This window comes from Saimiri boliviensis, chromosome 1, assembly GCF_048565385.1.
Source record: "Saimiri boliviensis isolate mSaiBol1 chromosome 1, mSaiBol1.pri, whole genome shotgun sequence".
Taxonomy (NCBI): domain Eukaryota; kingdom Metazoa; phylum Chordata; class Mammalia; order Primates; family Cebidae; genus Saimiri; species Saimiri boliviensis.
The window spans coordinates 189367878-189389273 of NC_133449.1; the positions used below are offsets into that span (position 1 = coordinate 189367878).

General features: G+C 34.8%; 1 protein-coding gene across 3 annotated transcripts in view; it reads right to left on the reverse strand.

Annotated features, from left to right (window-relative positions):
* PRR16 (proline rich 16) overlaps positions 1 to 21396 on the reverse strand; it is a 280167-nt gene that overhangs the window by 99428 nt on the left and 159343 nt on the right. The gene's annotated exons all lie outside the window — the stretch shown is intronic.

Below are 21396 nucleotides of genomic sequence, written 5' to 3' on the forward strand. Positions count from 1 at the left end.
CTGTGCATTCCATTGCTGCTTGATGTTTTCAGTCAATAAATTTACAGAATAGTGACCATCACACAGAGGGCCAACTGTTTGATAACATAATTTCAGATGCCAGAACATAACATATGATTTATGTATACATTCTATTCCTGACTCTGCTATACCCACCCATAAAAGATGAAACCTGATATTGGACTATAACTGATTTTTAAAAATAATTAAAGAGCGTTTTCCTTTTGCTTAACATGTAGAAAGCTGTAGGAGAACACTGCTTCCAATTCTGAAATCAGAAAAAGACAGATAATCTGCCAAATCATAACTTTTCATTAGATCAGCAGAGACCTGCCCTCACAAGGCAACCAAATAAACTGGTCAAGTGTTTCAAGCTCTCTGAAGATATACAGAAGACATCAACTGTTCAACCTTTAGAAAATCACAGGAAAAAAAGGCAGCAGCCATCAGAGTGAGCAAAGAAAACAACTAAAACTTTGATGACTAATTAAAGTTTGGGTATATTCTATCATGACAATTTAGAATCCTTGGGAATCTCAGATACAGTATCACATGCACTCATTCGTGGCCTCCTTTTCATGGACTTCTCATGCTGAGGAGAGGAAAGAGACTGAAGAGAGTTCCCTGTGGGCACAGAGGCACAAAATCCCATCCACTTCTCAGACTCTTCTCCCTTGCAAAGCAGAACCTTTACTGGTGCAGCAGCAAGAAACCCTTCAACCTCTAAGACACAAAGTATCTTTTGCTTCTGGGAGAGGGTGGAAGCAAAAGCTGTCTCACTTTGGAGAAAGTCAAAGAAAATTATTTGAGCCCTGGACCCAAAACTAATAAAAAGTAGATGTTTACTATCACTAGGGAAATGACAGGAAGTCACACCAGTCAAGGGTTACTACAGGCACAAGGCAGTGGAGGTAGGGACTCAGTTAAGGCTGGCAGAGGCATCAGACCATAATGCAGGTCAGAACCCAAGTTAAGGAGAGAGGTTGTGAAGACAGGAACATTGAATGGAAGCATCTTAGACAATGTAGTTCTAAGGAGTGTTTGGCAAGGATGCTGGGGAGACTGACATCTCCCAGGGCTACCTTAGCGTCTCTGCCCTGTTCAGTCATTTGCTGGGAGCAGCAGTGTGGTCACTGCTCAAATGCTGGCTTTCAGAGTACAGCATTAGGGTCCTCAGTAATTTACACTCTCTGCATTCAGAGGTCTTGGAGGTCATTCTCATAGCCACTGTTCATGTACTGTTATACATATATAAAAATGGAAAAGTTATGGGTTATTTTAAAAGGAGTTTATGTAAGAAGACAGTTCCTTCATTTCACACATTTCCATCCCATTTATTCCATATGGAGATTTTTCCTTCCTCTCTTTCTTAGGTCTAAGTTTAATCAACTGTGAAGTTGGCTCTTTGTCACACGGTGGCAGGATTGGGCTCAAAATGAAAACACCAAAAGCATCTAGACGTTGGACAGGATATAGACTTTACATCGTCATGAGGCTCTTAAGTGATTGATTCCACCAGGCAGGAAAATGTCACCAGGGTTGAGTCTTTGGATCTCAAAGGCCTGCAAACTACAGTTTCAAAACATTCAACAAATATAATAAATTCAACAAATTTCCTTTAGTGTTTTCTATTTTAGCAAATGACAACATGAACCCCCATCTGAAAAATCAGAAATCCAGAAACTATATTTGATATCACCCTTTCACTCTTCTTCCAGTCAGAGGAACAAGTCCTTCTATTTTAGCTCCTAAATAATAAATCTTAAATCTATTCACTTTCCTCCATTTTCACTTCTGTAATCCTACTCTGAGCCTGTACGATTTACCATATGGACTTTCCAAAGGCACTTTGCTTCCTTTTTCTTTTCAGTAGTCTTGACTTTTTTTTTTTTTTTTTTTTTGAAACAGAAATATGCTTTTGTTAACTCCTTGTTTAAATCCTTTTGATGCTGCTCATTTCTCCCATGATAAAGATCAATTCTTAAGACAGACGTCAGGATTCTGCGTCGTCTCACTCAATGGCATACTGGTGAGTGTTTATCAGCTGGCTCTTGGCAGTGTAAGAATGTCTTCTTTCAAAAGGTTTATCAATTTTCAGGTGTAAAATCCCACTGTGGTTGATTTCAGGTTAGTAATGCGACATTACTGAATCCAAGGTTGGGAAGAAATGTTCAGCAGCACACAATCAAAAAGTGTTTCCACTGCATTAATATACTATACATAAATAAACTCAGGGGCACAAATAATAGTGAACTGCGGTAAAATCATTAGAAATAACAGGGAATAATTAGAAAACGTTTGTTTTAATGTAATTTGTTTAATAATAAGTTTATTCAGTTTCACTTTTAATAATTGTTGTGATTAACAACCAACCAGTTCACACAATTTTTAAAAATATGATTGGCTTTTTAGCTTATATGAGTCGGTTCGAGTCACTGTCTCACACCCTAAATAACTCTCAATCCTCAACTCTATTTCTGTTCCCAATATCTCTGGTCTTCTTTAGGCCCTCACAATTGCCAGGCTGCTTCCTGCCACAGAATGTTTGCACAAATTAATATTTCTTATTGATATGTTCTTCCTTCTTCTCCTCATCTAGTTAACTCTTACACATCTTTAAAATCTTGGCTGAAGAGTCACATGTGAAGTAAACCTTCCCTGTCCTAAGGTAATTATAGGTCAAGTTAATGTGTTAAATGTTCACAAGGTATCTTCTTTCATTCAAAGGATTCACATTATTTTAAATTACATGTTTAGTGATATTGTGAGTATCAGAATCATGTTTCCCAGCTAGACTCTAATCTCAGTGGGAGTAGAGACCTTGTTTGTTTTTCCTATTGCATTTCAAAGGCCTAACACAACAATTGGTACTATTTAGGAGCTCAGCAAATATTTGCTAAGTAAATGCTCCAAGGGTTACTACTTCAGTTTAAGTGTGAGCAAAAGCATTTTCTTTCCAATTAGATTTTTGGAAGTGGTTGTTACTTCAAAACTTGCTCAGTTACTCTAGAAGAAAATGGGAAAAACAGAATTTATCCATAATGACCACCAAGTTGGTTGCATATTCTCTAGCTCTACGTAGAAATTAAAGTGAAAGGCTATCTAAAGAATGTGAGAGCTAGACAGTCTTGGCTTACAGGTATGTTTCCTATTTCACCTGGAGGTATCTACCCCACATATTTTATTGTATTAAATACTGCAGCGAAGGAGAGAAAACGTGTCTACTATGAGGGAAGTGAGGCTGATATTCAGAGATGAATAAATGCCACCTCAGTCCCTACTGGTTTTATGCTTCCTACCTGGTTTAGTCTCTATATTGTTAATTCCTGAGTGCCTATAAAATGCCAAGAGAATAAAAAACAAAACACTGCTTTAATGGAGCAGGGAATCCAGAGGAAGGGCCTGACTTTGACTAGATCCTCAAACAAGTAATTTTAAAAGTGCAACTGGCTCAAGTGCTCTGAAGAATGTAGGATGTTATAAGAGGGGAGTAAGACCCCATCAGAAAGGTCAGTGAAGCACTCTGTAAGGAAGAGTTGGAGCTTACTGGCAGAAGAGTGGTTGAAGTAGTCTGCTCAGGAAAGAGCCTGATAAAGGTCTTATGACAGACAGAAGAGATCACCTGAGTGTGAGTGATTTAAAGACTGGTTTGGCTCAAGGACATTGTGAGAGATGAAGTCGGAGAGTTAGATAGCAGCTATTCTGTGAGAGCCTTTGGGATGAGGTGATAAAGTACCACAATTTTTTTTTAAAGAGTTGCAGAAGTGAAATAAGTAGTATTCAAACAGATAATGAATAAGTGCTTTTCAGAACTAAAGTGTCTTCTAGTTAAAGTACACAGAGTTTCAAATAAGAAAATATAAACAAACCCTCACACAGACATACCACAGTGAAACTAGAAAACACTGTAAAACAATGATAAAAGTTTTACAACAACAAAAAAGGGAACACCAAATATTTATAAAGTAACAAAAAATAGGCTGACAGATTTTCACACAAGTAACCGTTGTCCCAAGATGACTTAGAAATAGGTTCATACTGAAAAATAATTGGGAATGTTAATATAGTTTAACTGACATAGAAGTGAGATAAATAGATATTTTTAGACAACAAAGACTGAGAGAGTATTGCTCTTATAGCTCAGTATTGAAAGTACTGATAAATGAAAATTCAGTGAAAGGTAAATAATCGAAGGAAGAACTGGAATGTAAGAAACATAGGCCAGGTACGGTGGCTCATGGTTGTAATTCCAGCACTCTGGGAGGCTGAGGCAGCCGGATCATGAGGTCAGTAGATCAAGACCATCCTGGCAACATGGTAAACCCTGTCTCTACTAAAAATACTAAAATTAGCCAGGTGAGGTGGTGGGTACCTGTAATCCCCACTACTCTGGAGGCTGAGGCAGGAGAATTGCTTGAACCTGGGAGACAGAGGCTGCAGTGAGTTGAAACTGTGCCACCGTACTCCAGCCTGGTGACAGAGCAAGACTACATTAAAAAAAAAAAAAAAAAAAAAAAAAAAGCATAGATCTACAAAGACATTGGTAAACAAGTAAGTCAAATTATGGATTTATTACAAAAATTAACATATTAATGACTAATTTGGGATAGGGTAAGAAAAATGTGAAGCTAAAATACTAAAAAAAAAAACCATGTCTGACTGTAGAATAATCAGAATTAAAGCATTTAAGGTCACTGTCTTTGCTGTGTGTGAAGAAAATTATTATTTATCTGATACTGATTAAACTTTATTAAGTCAAAAGTGCATGAGTAAATATTAGAGAAACTATTGAAATAATAGATATAAAATTATCACTTCCAAAATTAATAGGAAATAAAAAGTAAACTCAATAAATCTAAAAAGGCAGAAAATGAGAAATCTTAAAAAAAGACGACAAAAAGCATCATAAATAAAAGTCACTCTAGCATATAATAGAATAAAATGATTGCAATATATTTGTAATCACAACAATGCAAATATATTAAAATAATATATAAAAGTAGGGATTGCTGCTAAAAAGAGACACAGAAAGACAATATAAAGTTATAGAAATAAGATATATCAGGCAAATATCCAAATGAAACCTGATGCAGCTATATGAATTTCAAGCACAAAACTTAGCCCAAATCTTTCTTAAGCAAAGCAACAGTATAGTATCAATACCAGCTTAGGTGAATAAATAAAACATAATTGAGAGTTCATGTTCAAGTATATACACACACACACACACACACACACACGAGTGGTAAAAAGATTATGAAGTAGTAATTCACACAGAGTGAACACAAATTTCCAAACATCAAAAACCACACACTCAGTCTTACTAGTAATTGAGGCAATGCAAATTTTAGAAAATAACATAACATTTCAAATTCAACGATTTGGTAAAAATGAAACCACCTGATATTCCCAATTGTTGATGATGATGTGTATAATTAGAACTTATACATTGTCAGTGCAAATGTAAATTCAGTCAGTTCAGGCAACTTTTAAATAATATCTTATAAATCGAATAAGGTACACACTTTGTAGCAATTCTACTAGGAACACAGCCTAGACTACGCTAGGGAAAGTCCAATAGATGTTCACAGGGTTGGAAATACAAAAGGATATTCCTTGCAGGTTTTTTTTCTTTTTTATTATAGCACAAAATTAGAAACAATCTAAACATCTATTAAAAAGTGATTGTGTAAGCAAATATAAAGTAGTTAAAATGAATTAACTAGTACTATATGTATTAGCAGGGATAAGTCTCAAAAACCTAATGTTGAATATTTTAAGAAATGATAAAAATATATATTCAGTATGCATATTTTGTTTATGCATAGAAGCACAGGTATTTTAGTTAATACAACATTAAAATAAATAAAACACATCAAATTCAGAGAAAGAGGAACAGGAACCAATAAGGAAAGGCATCAGCTACATAGCATCAATATTTTATTTCTTTTAAAATGATATAAAGCCATTCTGAGAAAATGTTAACATTTGGTAAATACATTTTATTGTTACTATTTAAGGTATACATGAGGATATAAGATACATATACAATGAAACACTTTCTACAGTGGAATCAATAAACATATCCATCATCTCACATAGTTATTCATTTCTACCTGCAAGAGCAGCTATAATCTACTCATTTAGCAAAAATTCCAGGTACAATACACTACTATTAACTATAGCACTCAGATTGTACATTAAATCATTCAACGTGTTCATCCTACATATTTGCTGTTTCATATCCTTTGACCTACATTTCCCCATTCTCTGTCCCCCAACTCAGACCCTGGAAACTGATTTTGTTGTTGTTGTTGTTGTTGTTCTAGATTCTGCATATAAGTAGGATAAAACAATATTTTTCTTTCTGCATTTGGCTTATTTCATTTAGCATAATGTCTTCCAAGTCCCTCCATATGGCAGCAAAGGGCAGGGACTCTTCCCCTTTCTCTTAAGGTTGAATAGTAAATATTTAACATTAGCTAAATAGATTTAGAAATAAATAAAATAAGTAATTATTACAGATGATACGTGGAAAACATATTGAAGAGTGCTGCATTTTATTTACTCGACCAATTAGATTTTATTACAGCCAAGTGAGAAGAAAATAAATCACCCAGAAAAGAAATCCACTGTATTTTTATAATTGCACATCTCTGTTTTGCTTAAGGTATTTAAAATATGAAATTGCATGTAAAGGAATAGTAACTATAGGCATGATAGAAATTATAGATAAAACTGAAAGAAAATAGGACTGAATGGATAGATTTTTTGCAGACATTTGGAGGTGAGAAGTTAGAAAGCATCAATTATAAATCTAAGAATATCCACATCTAAGCATCAGGTATTCAGAAAAAAAAATGTATTTCAAACTTGAAATTGAGTCATTTGTCCAAATACTTGTCGATCTTCGGGTCTTTGGATGACTTTGTTAATCACAGTGAAACAAAGAGAGTTTCAAAGGAAGGATGATGGCAGGTGTTGTGTTTGACAATCCCAGGAGGTTATTTTAAGCCGCAAGGGAGGTTATTTTAAGCCGCAGGGAAGGTTATTTTAAGTATACAAGGAAGCTATAGTAGACTGTGGAATAATTAAGCATAATGATAAATGTGGATTAGGAATCACGTGAGCTCAATATTTTCACATATGGAAAAATATATCTAATCATTTTCAAAACAGAAAAGCAGATTTAGAAGAAATTAAATAATTATATAATCTAAGTTATCTGTGGGAATCCAAATTCAGTTTATATTACTTCTATAAATCTTAAACTACAATGAATGAAGGTAATCACAGAGGTGTTTTTAGAGTAGAATTCAGTTGTCCTAGCTACAGCAATTAGATAAGAGAAAGAAATAAAGGTAATCCAAACTAGAAAGTAAAAAGTCAAATTATCTTTCCTTGCAGATAATATGACCTTCTATTTAGAAAAGACTAGAGACTCCACCAAAACACCTTTAGAATTGGTAAACAAATTCAGCAACGTAGCAAGATTAAAAACAACAACAGCTATTAGTAGCTCCTTTTCCTTTGCTCCCAATGTGCTTTGTACTTTTATTACTACAATTGCCTTAATGTATTGGGACTATTTATGTGTATTCCCCTCAGAACATATAAGCATGTCTTTCCATCTTTTATCCTTGGCAGACAGCACAGTGGCTACACATAGTAAGAATTCACCTAATGAGGGAACTGAATAAATGTAGACACTATGAGAAAAGTCATTTATTGCCTTTATTTCCATACTTCCCCGGCTTTCCACAGTTGGGTCTGCTTTTCAACATCGTTAATTCCTTCAATCCCAGATGGCCCAGAAAGGCACATAAAAATATATTAGACAGAGAAAAAGAAAGAATTGGTGAGATTTGATGAACTCTCTTCCTATTTTGCGTTACTCATCAATCTTGCTCTAAAGCTTGACATAAAAAGGAGTTTCGTCCAACTCCAAAACTACTAAGAGAGTTTAAGTATATATTTATTTTAAAATAAATTTCCATATAGCACTAAGTCCATTTAGAACTTCCCTAAATCTTGCTTATCTTGTTTAATCAAAAAATATATAACATATAACTCAATTGCCTTAAGAACAAAACAAAATGAAAACCTCCTTCAATTTGAGTGAATCTTTAGCTCCTCCTGGTCAACAATTCTCGCCCACAAGAATTTTTAATAACAAACTAAATGGAGAGAAAAAAAGGAATTTAACTCTGACCGAAACCTTTTCCAGAACATTTAGAGATTTCTGTAAGACCTTTAAGACTGACTTTTAAAACACTCACATTTTAAATATGGTGACATTAGCAAAGAACTGAAAAAAGAAATTAATGGGAACTACAGAAATTTCTACCAAGAGAAGGAGACAGGTAAAAACACGATTTCCCATAACTATTTGACGTTTCTCAGTAGCTGAGTTCAAATGCTGGTGGATGAAAAACTGTATCCAACATAGGCATAATATACAGGATAGTAACTGGCATAACCTCCTCTGGAAGAGCCCTAATAAAGCCTAACAGAGCAGAAGCAGGACGTAGTAGAGTCAACAGTGAGGATATTCCAGCAAGGACACAGGAGAGCCATTTTGCCCTGAGTTCATATTCACAGCACATAGACTTCATATAAAATGTTAAAAATCTCTACCCACCTATTCTAATGATCTACTGACAGAATGAAAACAAGTAGTCCGTTATACAGCCTACAACTTTCTGTTCTGCTGCTAGATCATAGTATTTCTGATAGACTGTATATGAATTAATATGTGTGAATAAATCCTGTGATTCTCTTCTGAAAGGCAAAATTATAGTGAATGGTACTTACATTAGAAACAATGTAATAAATGGAAACATTTAAATTATCTCATAATTTGGTTAACTTCTCTTTGGTATTTATTTAAAAGAATCTATAAAAACTTTAAAAATTAGGAGTAACTTGGGCCTCTTTTGACTTCTGAAAATGTTCAATGTCCAGTATGAAAAGTTGCTCAGGGGATCTTCACTAAATGTTGCTTCCAAAGGGAAGACTAGAACTGCATTGGGTTCCTAGATCTGTCTTTGGATTTTTAGCGGAAACATATTTCATTAATGATATTATTGTTTCTTAGAAATGGGGCCAATTGGCTCCTTACATAGTTCCACATTGTTCCTAAGTTCTCCTTATCACCTAAAGCAACTAAGCATGTCTTTCTTTGCAGTCTGAAACATCTCAAACACCATAATTGTATTATTTAACTCTTTCTTCTTTCCCTTATATGTTTGAGAAAGCATATTACACACATAATAAAAGTAATCCAGAGTAAGTTAGACAATCATGATGTTGTCAGAGACCCAGGGTCTGTCTAACTTTCTGCTCTGCTGTACCAAGGGGGTGGCCTCCATTTTCATGTCCAAATCCAGGATTGGGGCCCTGACTTCACATAAGCATTTCAAGAGGTAGAATGAAAAAGTGTGGGGAAGGCATAACTACTCCTTTTTAAGGAGATGTTTTAAGAGCAATACATTTTGTTTGCTTACATCTCACCAGTCAAGATTAAGTCATTTTGACATATGGACACTGGAGAATGTAGACTTTTATCTGGGATTCAATGTGCCCACTGAAAAGCTATGGTTCTTCTACAAAATAAAGGAGAAAGGATATTCCAAAGCAACAAGTTCTCTTCAAGAGATACTAAAACAAACAGTGACAGTAAAATACACACACCCACACAAAAGTACACATCTAATCATACAGTTGGTAAGTAAATATGGAGGATATATACTTAAAAATTTTACAAAATTTTTTTTGAAAGTTTTTTTGGAAACAGAATAAGGTGCATTTTTGGGAGGTGTTGTGTTGTTTCCTTTTGTAACATGCATGTAAGTGGCAACTTAACATCTTGTTCTCTGGAAATAAACCAGATTTTAAAATAAACATCAATCATTATTTATAGTTGAGCCTGATAAATTAATTATTTAATACCTAATAATATTTTTAGTCAAAAGCAAGTAAAACTGTAATAAAATTTACCTTATTTTTCTGTGTGTTCAATTGGATTCAATTAACATTTATTGTGCAAGTACTATGCATCTGGTAATGTGTAAGACACTGAATATTAAAAGTAAGTTTCTAGTTTAAATGAGACTGACCATATGTACTTCATGTTTTGCTTTATAAATCATATTTAAATGAGAGTAAAGATGTAAGAATAGTAATAAACTCAGAAAACTTTCAGAGAAAAGTGAAATTTAACCAGAGATTTTAATAAATATATAAATGAACTAATAATAAAGGTGGGAAAAACACTGATGAAGTCCAAGAAGGATTTCAAATTTGAAAGTGGAATATAGAAAAAGTGGAAGTGAGAAGTAACGCAAAAGTAAATAGTGGGGCATTGTTGAATCACTGTATTTCATGAGAACACATTGTGTTGAATGGCCCCATACTCTTTCACATACAACATGACTGGCAACATAGTAACAGCTAATAACCTTAAGTAAACAATTGAAATCCTTGCTATAAAAATATGGAACAATGTCTCTGGATACGGAGGCTTTGAGTATGGTTTATAGCAGCTCAGAATAAAACTCTCCATTTTTTTTTCCATTGGGAATCTCATGAAAATGTAGTACAGCAGCCAGCCATTTGCTTTTGCTCCATATGTGGGAAGATTCTAAAGTATCTATATTATAAGAACATATGACTAAGGATCATGAGATTTTTGGAATAACCAACAACACAAAATAGAAAGACCAAAATGAATGAATTGATCAATGTTGAAGATGAAACTTCCATTACTAGAGAACTAAATAGAAATTTGTAGTAAATCTAATTAATCTATTTAGCAATGCTTTAAAAGGTACTGCAGTTATAAAATAATAACATGTATGCAAAAAATAAGCAGTCATAAAATTCAAAAAATTGGAATATAAAACATAAATGTTAAATTTCTAAAAGACTAACAGTCTGAAAGATAAAATATCTTAGAAATATTATCAAACATAAAGCAAAAATATATTTTAAAAACACAAGGAAAAAGTTAAAAGGCATAGAGCAAAAAAGATTAGTATTGGAGTTTCAATAACTGATTAAGGAGTTCCAGAAACAGAAAAAGAGAAAAACGTGAGATGGTAATAATGAGATAAATAATAGAAGAACAAAAATTTCATGGTTGACAACAGAAATGGAGTTTCAGATGCAAAGGGCCAACTGAGTGCTGATGAGAATGAAAAAAAAGATAAAGAGTGTCAATTACAGGACACTCAGAAAAAGATACAAATCAAATGGTCAATACAGTTTCTTCAGGAGGAATAGATGGTAAAAAACATTTTAACAGTAACTTCAAAAGTTCCAGGTCAAATTATTTCAATTCTAATATTGATAACTGGCTAAATTAACAATCCATTGTAAAAGTAAATTAAAATAGTTTCAGATATTAAGGACAAAGATACTTCCTTCACATCCATTATTTAAAAGTTAATTAAGGAGATACTCTGGCACCATAAAAATGGAATCCAAGAAAGAAGAAACATATAGGATCCAAGAAACATTACATTTAACCCAGGCATTTTTTTTTTGGGGGGGGGGCAGAGGCAAGAGTGTATACAGTGGCACGCAGGTATGAAGTACAATTTTTTCATATATTGGTAAAAAATTAAGTAGGTGGGTGGCATATCAATACCACACATGGCCAAAAAAGCAGATAAAAGGTTGCAGGAGGCCCTATAGCGTTGACATATTAAAGAGTTTAGATAGTAGTTGAAATTTTAAAGTGCAGTTCCCAAAAAATGTGCATTTACAGCATTGATAAAAGAATGTAGGTAGTATTTGTACATAGACTGTAGATGAATGTATGTGTTTTAGTAGGTTCATTTTTGTGTGTGTGTGAGACACGGTCTCACTCTGTTGCCCAGGCTAGCGTGCAGTGGTGCAATTTTGGCTCACCACAGCATCTGCCTCCCAGGCTCCTGCCTCGACCTCCTGAGCAGCTGGGAGGCATGTGCCACCATGTCTGGCTAATTTTTGCATTTTGTGTGTGTGTTTGTGTGTGTGGAGACAGGGTTTTGCCATGTTGCACAGGTTGGTCTTGAACACCTAAGCTCAAGCAATCCACCCACCTTGGCCTCCCAAAGTGCAGGGATTACACAAGCGAGCCATTGTGCCTGGCTTAGTATGTTCATTTTTTAAGTCTAATTATTTTATAGCCATAGCATAGATAGTATATAGATAGCCCAGATCTAAATATAAAATTCCACTGTAGATAAGATTTGTGTAAAAATGTTACCTGACCTTTGCAGCCTTCAAAAATTACACAAGATTCAAGAGTTTATCTTAAGTGAAACGCTAAATGATGTTAACAATTTTAACTCCACAATTTTCAAAACAAGATGTTTATGTGCTTTTTAAGACCCATAATATAATACCTAAGTACCTGGTTTCATTTAATTCATTTTGTCATACAACCATAAGCATTTGTGAGCTATGTTTGAAATAAGTAGAAATACCCAAAATCACCATGCCCTACTTCTTCTAACTGTGTGTCACATGCAGAAATGCTGTTTAGGATAAGGAAACATAAAACAAGTACTAAGGAAGAAAGTAATATTAGAGCATCACATAGTTCTATGCAGTTAAACGTAGTCCATGTTATAGTCACTACATGTAATTCTCATGTTTACTTGTCCATATATCTTAGTAAATGAGCTGTTTACACCTCATTTCTTTCCTTCATAACAAATATTATGATGGCTAAAATATTATTGCTAACTTCAATTCCTTTTTTTTATCGGCTATCTTATTATTTTAACAGACAGCATGCTTCTACTGAGGCTTCCTGTAAAGTGTGGAAAATGCAGCATCCTCCATCACAATTGCTTTAGTAACCTAATAGATGTAAAAGATGCATCTACATGCATTTTGTGTATATACACTTCAAAATGATTCTATTATGTTAATCATGTTCAGAAGGAGGCTGTAACTCAAGATAATGGAACTGTAAACTTTAACATAAGCTTACAGCTTTCAACAGGTATAATCCCCTTTTTGCATTTGTGAAGTATGAATTAAAACAAACTCAAGTGGTCTATTTTAATTTTCCCTATAGATGTTAAACTAGCTCAACAAAAAATATTCTGGAACCATTACAAGTAAGGTAGTAAGAATAGGACTCTGCTGTATCCAATCCACTCTTTCTTCCATTCAATCCATTCTCTGCCTTGCAGTTAGAGAAGACTTTCTTTAAATATGTATTTATTACACACATACACAGACACAGATGCACACACGATATAAATTATTGAAAGCCTTTAATTAGTTTGCAATTGCTCTTAAGATAAAGAACAAATATTTAACAAGGCTACAATACTCCCAGGATCCAGGTCCTGCAATCCACACCAGGATGCTCCTGTGCAACTCACCCTCACTCCACGCTCTTTCATTTCTCTTAGTGCTTAGAAGATGCTAGGTTCTTATATAAGTCACTCTCCTCTTAAGACTAGTTCCTTCTCATGGTTTCCTCCCACCACGCGTGCACACACACACACACACACACACACACACACACACACACACACACCCCTCATCTGCCCTTCAAGAATTAGCCCCTGTATCTCTTCAAGGCACTCTTCCCGATTGACCACAAGTCCTGTTATGCAGCCCTAGAGCTCCTGTATGTGTCCTTCACACCATGTGCCACATGGTGATATTTAATTGTATAATTAGCATCTTAAGGTTTGTCTCCCTGGCAAGACTGTGACCTCCCAGAGGGCAGGAAATCCCATGCATTTATGTCTAGAAAAAGAATATACGTTGAAAGAATTAACAATAGCATACATGAATCAAAGGAAAGGTATTACAACAAAGTGTTTTAAATTAGGTTCTTATTGCTTACATTTTGTGCTTGATTATAAACTTTTGAAGTAATAAATGTTACATTCATGAGATTTCTAACTTCTCTATTATTCACATATATACAGACACAAATATATTTAAAATATATGTCACATTCATAGAGAGAAGATATTCACATGACATATTAAAACAAGTTTGAAATACATATTTCACTTATCAAGATTTTAATTACATATTTAAATTTACATTAAAATTACATTTTGACATGTTTTTACTATTTACATCTCAGATATTGAGCAAAATGTTTAGTATGCAATGTAAAGGAAGTCAAATTTTAGTAAATTATACTTTATTTATTTAAATAATCAGTCTCTATGCATAGTATTAAATTACTTGTGAAAAATATCAGAAAACTCTATCCTCTCCTTGATATCTCAAGCATATATTTACACTGTAGAAGCAATAGTATTGATCATGAATTCAAAGTAATATTACTAGAAATGTTGATACTGATAACACTACTGCATGTAAAGGTAAGATGGTTGGATGTATTAATAATCTGGACTCTCACCAGTTTGAGATGATAAAACTGGGTCTTTTTTCTAGCATTAGTTCTGTACTATGCAATTTTTTTAAAGAAAGTAAAAAAGAAACTCTGATATCTGATCTTTTAGAGAAGAGGTAGAAAAAGAGTACAGGAGCACTTTCGGCAAAATAAAATGCACAGTAAAAAAAAAAGATTTGAAAAATAAAATGAGAGTTCCAGGAGTAGAAAGTCATCCAATGTAGTACATTATAAGGGGTACAGTGTGTGTGTATATGTGAACATTTTAGAATTGTAGTGAATAAATGGGAATGTAAGAAAAAGGAGGTAATGTGTAAAGACAGAAAGGGAAAGTGATGAAGGTAAAGAAGTTTGAGAATGCCTAAGGGTCTTCAACACCATGCTAATGAGTAGGGTTTTACCTGAAGGTAATAGGCAGTCAAATCCAGTTGAAACAGAAAAATGCCATAAAGCAAGTCTTTAAATAAGGATTATTCTTGTCATAGCAAACCTATGGAAATCAGGGAAAATGATACAAATTGGGAGATCACATTGTATTATCTTTGTGTTAGTGAAAACATTTGAAAATCTATAAAGCCCATCTTTGGAATATCCTTCACAACTTGAAAATACCAAGTTTAGCTCAACCATGATGATGAGAGTGTGCTTACCATGAATGCACATGGGGACATTATCTTTGGTTTAATAAGGTATTCAAGCATTATAATATTCCTTTCTGTGCTGGAGTTCCAGCATTCTCCATGGAGTAAGGGAGTTGTATTTTAAAATATAATACCTTCCTGTCTGATTTAATCATTCAGAATATATGACATGAAAGGAAGAGTTTAAAATTTGGAATTATTGTAGAATAGATTTTCTAACCATTTGCTTTCACTGTCATGGAGCTCAAGAGGTATTTTATCAAAATAAATTACATATAATTTGAAAACAATGAAAGTCTACATCACAAATATATCAGTCATTTAAATCTGCCAAGAGATTTTGAGAATTGATATTTTATAGCTCTCATTCTGTTGCCAAATCCCTGAAAGACTTCAACATTCACTTTTTTCTTTATGAAAACAGAGAATTTAGTGTATCCATAGCAAAAGCCATTCATGTCGTTTAATTTTAACAAAACTGTATTGGGAGATACTATAAATATACATGTTCTATATGTGGTACTGAGTAAGGCAAAACATAGAATATTTTTTTCTAAATCTTAAAAATGTTAAGGCAAGGAACATATGAAAACTGTAAAACCAATCCCATTTGTGAATCTGCATTATTTATCACTTTTCTCATGTACAAATATGAAACATTGCCTTCATCACCTACAGTACATCAAAGATGTTACATATTTTGCTTATGGTCAGAATAAAAGTATTGTTTATTTTATATATTATAACATTTAAGACTCTGTATTTATACCATAAAACCGTTGCTAGTTGTATAAATGCCATTGTTTAACTTCATAAATATACTTTCGTTAAAAAAAACAAAGCCCTCTAGTGTTCAAAACTGTATATTTCTTTTTAATTTTTTTTAATCTTTTTTTTTAAAGTGTACCTTAGATTTTGGGATACATGTGCAGATCATGCAAGATTGTTGCGTAGGTACATTCATGGCAAGGTGGTTTGTTGCCACCATCACCCCATCACCTATATCTGACATTTCTCCCCACCTTATCCCTCCTCTACCATCCCTCCCCTATCCCTCCCATAGCAACACCCAACAGACCCCAGTGTGTGATGCTCCCCTCTGTGTGTCCAAGTGTTCTCCTTGTTCAACACCTGCCTATGAGGGAGATCATGCAGTATTTGATTTTCTGTTCTGGTGTCAGTTTGCTAAGAATGATAGTTTCCAGGTTCATCCATGTCCCTACAAGGGACAAAAACTCACTATTTTTTATGACTGCATAGTATTCCATGGTGTATATGTGCCACATTTTCTTTGTCCAGTATATCATTTATGGGCATTTGGGTTGGTTCCAGGTCTTTGCTATTGTAAACAGTGCCACAATGAACATGCGTGTGCATGTGTCTTTATAATAGAACAATTTATAGTCCTTTGGGTATACACCCAGTAATGGGATTGCTGGGTCAAATGGAATTTCTATTTCTAGGTCCTTGAGGAATTGCCACACTGTCTTCCACAATGGTTGAACTAATTTACATTCCCACCAACAGTGTAAAAGCATTCTTATTTCTCCACATCCTCCCCAGCATCTGTTGTCTCCAGATTTTTTAATGATCAGCATTCTAACTGGCGTGAGATGGTATCTCAAGGTGGTTTTGATTTGCATTTCTCTAATGACTCATGATGATGAGCATTTTTTCATGTTTGTTGGCTTCATATATGTCTTCTTTTGAAACGTGTCTGTTCATATCCTTCACCCACTTTTGGATGGGTTTGTTTTTTTCTTATAAATCTGTTTTAGTTCTTTGTAGATTCTGAGTATCAGCCCTTTGTCAGATGGGTAGATTGCCAAAATTTTTTCCCATTCAGTTGGTTGCCAGTTCACTCTAATGATTGTTCCTTTTGCTGTACAGAAGCTCTGAAGTTTAATTAGATCACAAATTTCTATTTTGCCTTTTGTTGCCATTGCTTTTGGTTGTAAGTCCTTGCCTATGCCTATGTCCTAAATGGTTTTGCTTAGGTTTTCTTCTGGGGTTTTTATGGCATTAGGTCTAATGCTTAAGTCCTTAATCCATCTGGAGTTAATTTTAGTGTAAGGTGTCAAGAAGGGGTCCAGTTTCTGCTTTCTGCACATTGCTAGACAATTTTCCCAACACCATTTATTAAATAGGAGATCTTTTCCCCATTGCTTGTTTTTGTCAGGTTTTTTCAAAGATCAGATGGATGTAGATGCGTGGTCTTGCTCCAGAGGCCTCTCTTCTGTTCCATTTGTCTGTGTCTCTGTTTTGATACCAGTATCATGCTGTTTTGATAACTGTTGCCTTGTAGCACAGCCTGAAGTCTGGCAGCATGATGCCACCAGCTTTGTTCTTTTTGCTTAGGATTGTCTTGGCTATGCAGGCTCTTTTCTGGTTCCATATAAAGTTTAAAGTGGTTTTTTCCAGTTCTGTGAAGAAGGTTATTGGTTGTTTGATGGGAATAGTGTTAAATTTGTAAATTACTTTTCACAACATTGATTCTTCCTAACCATGAGCATGGAATGTTTCTCCATCTCTTTGTGTCTTATCTTATTTCCTTGAGCAGTGGTTTGTAGTTCTCCTTGAAGAGGTCCTTTATATTCCTTGTTAGTTGTATTCCTAGGTATTTTATTCTTCTTGTAGCAATTGTGAATGGGAGTTTGGTCTTGATTTGGCCATTTGTCTGTTATTGGTATATAGGAATGCTTGTGATTTCTGCAAAAAAACTGTATATTTCTATGTACTTCATTAAATTCTCTATGAATTATTACTCGAAAAACTCAATTAGCATATTATTATATTGCTAATCTAAAACCTAGAAATACTTTCTTCATTTAAAACAAGAGTTTCTTTTTTGCTGAGTTCCAATTTAAAAGAAAAGGTGAAACAATGGTGGCATTTAAATTAATATAATTATTTAAAAAAAAACCTCTTAAATATGTTTGGTAGTATGCAACCATAAGTAAAGATGTTTTGAAATTTCAATTTTAGTATGTGGAGGATTAGACATATGGGCTTTAGGTCACATGATTTTCATATGTAAAAACCAAAAACTAGAGGATAATCTCTAAACATTCTGAGTAATTTGTAATATTTATTCTGATAACACATTTTTCCAGAAGGCTAATGATAATCATTCACATTAAAGCCATATAAGGATTTTTTTAAAAAAACAATATGCCATTTTCAAATATATGACAAAGTAAAGTTGGCAAACTAAAAGCGGAGATGTATGAATACACCACTATCAAGCAGGGAACGATGTTAAAGAGAGGAGTGGGTGGGGCCTCATCTCGCCCTTTTCCTAAAGATTTTCAGAGAAGCTAAAACAATTTTTTTTTAATTTTAATTTTTTTTATTGTACTTTAGGTTCTGGGGTACATGTGCAGATCATACAGGACTGCTGCATAGGTACAAAAACAATTTTTATGTGAAATTTACAGATTTTTCAAACACTGGTGTAAATAATAGTAATAATAAAAACTGATTGTACGGATTGTGCAAAATCTGCTTGGAGGAGTTAATCAGCTTCCAGATCAGCATTTTGAGACTGTTTGCTTAAAAGACTCAATGTCATTACACACAGTCACTACAGAGTTATTCTCTTACGGCACATTTGAAAAAAAACACTTGGATAAATCTTTCTCAAAATTAAAATATCTGCATTAGTCTTTCCTAAACAATAAACTATTATAGGGCATGCTCTTTGCAGAGGGTCATTTTGTCATCTTACAACCTTTCATTGCCTCATCACATCTAACAAGATCTGCTCATATGGCCATGCTTCCCAGGATTGCAGCACGGGTACCTTATGACAGATACGGATTTATCCAGTTTTTTTTTTTTTTTTAATAATAATTTTCTTTTTTATTTTATTTTATTTTATTTTATTTTATTTTATTTTATTTTATTTTAGGTTTCGGGGTACATGTGATGAACATGCAAGATTGTTGCATAGGTACACACATGGCAGTGTGGTTTGCTGCCTTCCGTCCCCTCACCTGTATCTGTCATTTCTCCCCATGCTATCTCTTCCCACTTCCCCACCCCCCGCCCCTCCTCCATTTCCCCCCAACGGACCCCAGTGTGTAGTGCTCCCCTCCCTGTGTCCTTGTGTTCTCATTGTTCAGCACCCGCCTATGAGTGAGAATATACGGTGTTTGATTTTCTGCTCTTGTGTCAGTTTGCTGAGAATGATGGTTTCCAGGTTCATCCATGTCCCTACAAAGGACGTGAACTCATCGTTTTTGATGGCTGCATAATATTCCATGGTGTATATGTACCACATTTTCCCTATCCAGTCTATCATCGTTGGGCATTTGGGTTGGTTCCAGGTCTTTGCTATTGTAAACAGTGCTGCAATGAACATTCGTGTGCACGTGTCCTTGTAGTAGAATGATTTATAATCCTTTGGATATATACCCAGTAATGGGATTGCTGGGTCAAATGGGATTTCTATTTTTAGGTCCTTGAGGAATCGCCACACTGTCTTCCACAATGGTTGAACTAATTTACATTCCCACCAACAGTGTAGAAGTGTTCCTATTTCTCCACATCCTCTCCAGCATCTGTTGTTTCCCGATTTTTTAATGATCGCCATTCTAACTGGTGTGAGATGGTATCTCAATGTGGTTTTGATTTGCATTTCTCTAATGACCAGTGATGATGAGCATTTTTTCATATGTTTGTTGGCCTCCTGTATGTCTTCTTTTGTAAAGTACCTGTTCATGTCCTTTGCCCATTTTTGAATGGGCTTGTTTGTTTTTTTCTTGTAGATCTGCTTTAGTTCTTTGTAAATTCTGGATATCAGCCCCTTGTCAGATGGGTAGGCTGCAAAAATTTTTTCCCATTCTGTTGGTTGCCGATTCACTCTACTGACTGTTTCTTTTGCCGTGCAGAAGCTGTGGAGTTTGATTAGGTCCCATTTGTCTATTTTGGCTTTTGTTGCCATTGCTTTTGGCGTTTTGGTCATGAAGTCCTTGCCTACACCTATGTCCTGAATGGTTTTGCCTCGATTTTCCTCTAAGGTTTTTATGGTGTTAGGTCTGATGTTTAAGTCTTTAATCCATCTGGAGTTAATTTTGGTGTAAGGTGTCAGGAAGGGGTCCTGTTTCTGCTTTCTGCACATGGCTAGCCAGTTTTCCCAACACCATTTATTAAACAGGGAGTCCTTTCCCCATTGCTTGTTTTTGTCAGGTTTGTCGAAGATAAGATGGTTGTGGGTATGTTGTTTTTCCTGTGAGGCCTCTGTTCTGTTCCATTGGTCTATATCTCTGTTTCGGTACCAGTACCATGCTGTTTTGATTACTGTAGCCTTGTAGTATAGTTTGAAGTCCGGTAGTGTGATGCCTCCTGCTTTGTTCTTTTTGCTTAGAGTTGACTTGGCTATGCGGGCTCTCTTTTGGTTCCATATGAAGTTTAAGGTGTTTTTTTCCAGTTCTGTGAAGAAGGTCATTGGTAGCTTGATGGGAATAGCGTTGAATCTGTAAATTACTTTGGGCAGTATGGCCATTTTCACAATGTTGATTCTTCCTAACCATGAACATGGAATGTTTCTCCATCTGTTTGTATCCTCTCTTATTTCATTGAGCAATGGCTTGTAGTTCTCCTTGAAGAGGTCCTTTACGTTCCTTGTTAGTTGTATTCCTAGGTACTTTATTCCCTTTGTAGCAATTGTGAATGGCAGTTCGTTCTTGATTTGGCTCTCTTGATGCCTATTACTGGTGTACAGGAATGCTTGTGATTTTTGCACGTTGATTTTGTATCCTGAGACTTTGCTGAAGTTGTTTATCAGTTTCAGGAGATTTTGGGCTGAGATGATGGGGTCTTCCAGATATACAATCATGTCATCTGCAAATAGAGACAATTTGATTTCCTCCTTTCCAATTTGAATACCCTTTATTTCTTTTTCTTGCCTGATTGCTCTGGCTAGAAAGAGGGAATCCTTCCCAAATCATTTTACGAGACAAACATCATCCTGATACCAAAACCCGGCAGAGACTCAACAAGAAAAGAAAATTTCAGGCCAATATCCATGATGAACATAGATGCAAAAATCTTCAATAAAATACTGGCAAACCGATTGCAACAGCATATCAAAAAGCTCATCCACCATGATCAAGTAGGATTCATCCCGGGGATGCAAGGCTGGTTCAACATACGCAAGTCCATAAACGTAATTCACCACATAAACAGAACCAAAGACAAAAACCACATGATTATCTCAATTGACGCAGAGAAGGCTTTTGACAAAATTCAACAACCCTTTATGCTAAAAACCCTCAATAAACTAGGTATTGATGGAACGTATCTCAAAACAATAAAAGCTATTTACGACAAACCAACAGCCAATATCATACTGAATGGGCAAAAACTGGA